We start from the raw sequence: 4,192 nt of genomic DNA, 5'->3' as shown, positions 1-4,192 counted from the left end.
TTTATATATATTTTTTTTTTTTTTTTTTTTTGAGACAAGATCTCCCAGTATAGTCCAAGCTGCCCTTGAACTTGTAATCCTCTGCCTCAGGCTCCTGACTGCTGGGATGACAGGTGTGTTCCTCCCACCTGGCTTTAGAAAGGGGAAAATCTTCAGACGGACATTATAATTGCCTTTGTAGTCTTTGTCCCCAAAGTGGATGTTGGTATGAGATAGTGACAGCCAGTAACACCCAAATATTCTAGTCGCTCTGAAGAGGCTGTGGGATGGTTGTACCTACCTATTTCTGGTTTCCTGAGCAACCTTCTGACATTTACATGGCTTCCACTGTCGCACGTTCTGCTAATGGGGGGAATATGCTCCTTTGATGTTATTTCCATGGCAGAAGGAGAATTGTTGCTCTGGCCCTGTGAGCACAGCCGACTGGAGTCTCCTTGCACGATGACCCTGCATCACGAGTGCGCAGGGCCAGGGATTCCTCAGGACTCAGGACTCTAGCAAATGCACCAGGACCACAGGCCTCCTGTGGGGTGGCCAGGCAGATGGTGTATGGTGGGTGTGGGCTCCCATGTGTGCGCTGCTCTGACACCTGATATCTACCTGACCTTGGGGACATTGCTTAACCTTGCTGAGCCTCAGTTTTCTTACCTGTAAATAGAGTAGAATACCTATATTTTAGGATGCCTGGAACACAGTGAGCATCAAAGAAATTTCAGCTGATATTGTTATTATCTTAGCTAGGGAAAGGATCATAAGACTCTGAAAGTGGCTAATCCAGTAATTAATTCATTTACCTATGTAAAATATTGATTAAAGCCCTCTATTTGCCAGCTTCTACACTATGTGAATTCTTAGGAAGAGAGCAGTCAACAGGGCAAACGTGTAGCCCCCGGGCTTGATTATTCTTGCTGCTTTGTTGTTTTTTATGTTCTTTTCTCATCTAATTAAAGGAAACAAATCCATAGATAAATAATCATTTTAAACCAATTTGAAATGTAAACAAAAGATTTACATTGAACTGCACTTAAGCCAAAATCAATTAATCAGTTTTAAAATGTGGGAAAAATACAATGTAAAATTTCTGGGTTTGCATATGTTGCAGACTTTCTGTGTATTGGTAGCAAGCATGTTCAGATATTTTACGATTGCAGCATATTTGGCTTGATCTTTATATCAGTGTCCTAGTGAATTTGTTTCTATAGACATTAACTTTTCTCTTGAAATGAGCATTCTAAGAAATATATTTAATGATCCATGGAAATATTGACTTTGTGTAAAAGAAACAGCCAAAGCCAATTTGCATGTATCTGTTTGCACATGAGTCCAGCTCGTTACACTTTCAGTGGAATACAAGATATTTTTTGACTGTGTGATATGACGAGGAGACGTGACTGTCTTTTCAAATTTAATGCCTTAGATGACAGACATGGAATTCTTTTAACTTGTTACAGCCTATGCATTTTAGGCAAAATATTTTTTAAAGTTGCTGATTTTGCAGTGAGAACAGTGGTTTTCAGGCTTTGGTAGGTGTGGGACAGGTAGACAGAGGGTATGAGGTCTCTGGTGCGATCCAAGCTTATTTGGTGTGTTTGGAGGACCAGATTCCTTCTCTTCAGGGTGTTGTTTTCAAGGAAGGCCAATGAGACATTGGACAAAGGATGCAGATGAGAGAAGGTGGTTCTGAAGCTGTCTGCTTTGGAGGCAAAGCGTGTTTTACACCCAACACAGGGTCGGCCTCCTGAAGTCAGCCTAAGTTCCAAAGGGCCAGTGGCACTTTTCAAAACGGTGCACATGGAAACTGAGTGGACTCTGGGGATGGATGCAGAAGGTGTAGGGAAGCCTACTGGTAGGCTGTGTGGCGTGCAGGGCGGCATGAAGGTTGGCTCTTCCACTGGGGTCACAGTGAGCCAAGAGGGACAGAGAGGCCAGCAGGCAGCAGGCAGTTTGGGAGATTGTGATGACAGAGGACTGGGACTGAGAGGGAAACATGACAGGTACCCTGACCATTGTTCTTGGGTATCAGCCTTCAGTGAAGAACCTAGCAGGAAACATTTTAGGGTGGCTGGGTTCCCGCAGAGAGAAAGGGGACCAGCTGCACTGAGTGGTTGCTGCATCCAGTGATCCTTTGTTTACTGCCCTGGCCTACAGAGGTCTGGTGAAACTGCTTTAGAGAGCTCTGTTTGTTGGCAGCTCCTCAACAAGATGAGGTTCATGGGTCTTACGACTGCAAGTGGCTGCTGCTGTGTCCTGGGAAGGCTCCTTCAGGGCAGGTGTCAGGCCCAGATTCCTCATGAAGAGTTTGATTGTGATGATTTTAAAACTGAGGCTGAAAGTTTTCTCTGGGGTTTTGCTCCTTAGGGCACTTTGGGCATGAGCTGCCAGAATTGCCTAGAGAGGGGTGGAGGAGCTTTTCCTCTTTGAGTGCTGATAATGCGTGTTTAGGACCTTCTTCCAGGCAGATGGAAGGGAAAGGAGAGGGAAAGAGGAGCGATTAGAGTGATTCAGTCCCCTGACTCCACCTCACCAACCCTGCTCCTCAGCCCTGTCGATGGAAGGGGAGCTGCTGTTTGACAGTAACCTTAGGTTGTGCACCTCCCACCACCGGAGATTTATTCCTGTGGACTGCATGATGTCTGTCGTGTGGACAAGTGTAGTAGCTTCATGTGACATTACCCCATTTAAATGCTTTTGGCTGGAGGCCATCTCTCCCTCTCTTGAGCACCCTAGCTGTGGCTCATGTGCGTGGTGTCTTCCTTTGGGCAGTGGCATTACAACTGTTCCCGTGTTTCTTATCTCCCTCAGGTAGATGATAATCATTTAAAGACTTGGATCACATCTTACGCATCTCTCTTGTTATTAGCACTCTGCCTCCCTGATCACCAGGTTGAGTTTGGCTAAATGTAATGAAGAGACACCTAAAACACAGGATGGAAATTTAGGGGCTCATTTTCTTTATGAAGTAAAAGGTTCAAGGAAGGTGGCCAGGACTGATGTAACAGCTCTTTAGTGTCCCCAGTGTCCCTTGAGCTGTCTGTTCAACTTTTCGTATCATTCTCAGATTTCCAAACGACTTGTACTTCTGTTATTACATCACTATTCAGAGCGGTATGACAGGGAAACAATGAGGTTAAGCACTTTGGACCAGCTGCCTGCACTCCTTTTATTACAGGTTGAGCATCCTTTATCTAAAATGCTTGCACCACAAGTGTTTCAGAATTTTTTTTTTGCAGCTACCAGAATATTTTCATATTTGGACAATTTCAACAATATTTTTGTATTATAGAGAAGAGAAAAAAGCAAAAAAATAGAGACCAGTGTATGTGGATCTTGGTCCCCTGTGGAAAGCCTACCATGGACGCGTGGGTCTACACACCTGCCGTTTTACTAGCCTTTGTGAGTGTCTTTTGGGGGGGAATTTGGGCCATGCAGAAAAGACAGCACAGCTGAAAAGTGATGGAAGGTTCTTTTTTCCCTTGAGGACACTGAATAAACTGTGTCACGGTGTGTGTGTTTTGACAGCAATCTGAAGTCAGTTGTGGAATTTTCCACTTGTGTGACATCATGTTAGCAATGAAGTTTTAGGATTTTGCAGCATTTCAGACTTTGGATTTGGGGATTAGAGATGTTCAGTCTTTCTTAGGGAAATGATAGCTTTCCTGGAAGGCTCTAACCAGTATGCTTCTGCTGACATGTCACTGACCAGAAAGAAGTCTGCCTTCCTTACCTGCCAAGGAATTGGGGATGAGGGGGATTCATTGTTGTTTTGTTTTGTGTTTTTTAAAGATGGCTATGGTGCTTCCTGAAGCAAAGTTGGAAGTCTTCTGGTAGTGTACAAAATAACAAATGGAATGGGTGGCTAACATTGTGTGGCATACCCCAGAAAGGTCACTCAAATGAGTATTTGCAGGATGAATGGCAAACGTCACTGTCGTTAAATACACCCAGGATTAAGAACACCCCAGTTCTTAATCAAAACACTGGCAGCCTGAACGGCTTGTGCTCACTTCCGGATACCTTTTTATATAACGGCAAATATCAGCATGTGAAGACCCTTCGTGCCAATTTTGTATTCAAGGAATCAGAATCTCTGTGCCAGGCATGGCCAAGAATGAGTGTAGCTCATCCTAGCTCATCCCTTCCTCCCTCTTTTCTTCTCTCTTTCCCTGAAAAAAAAAAAAAAAAAAAAAAAAAA

At 44.0% G+C, this 4,192-nt stretch overlaps 1 protein-coding gene across 2 annotated transcripts in view; it reads left to right on the top strand.

The window, feature by feature from the left end:
* Window positions 1-4,192, top strand: part of Csgalnact1 (chondroitin sulfate N-acetylgalactosaminyltransferase 1) — a 296,177-nt gene that overhangs the window by 27,933 nt on the left and 264,052 nt on the right. The window lies entirely within an intron of this gene.

The sequence above is a fragment of the Fukomys damarensis genome, unplaced genomic scaffold, assembly GCF_012274545.1.
Source record: "Fukomys damarensis isolate Sample0158 unplaced genomic scaffold, DMR_v1.0_HiC HiC_scaffold_18, whole genome shotgun sequence".
Taxonomy (NCBI): Eukaryota; Metazoa; Chordata; class Mammalia; order Rodentia; family Bathyergidae; genus Fukomys; species Fukomys damarensis.
Note: the sequence above shows the minus strand (reverse complement) of the source record. Positions and strands in the feature narration are given on the sequence as shown.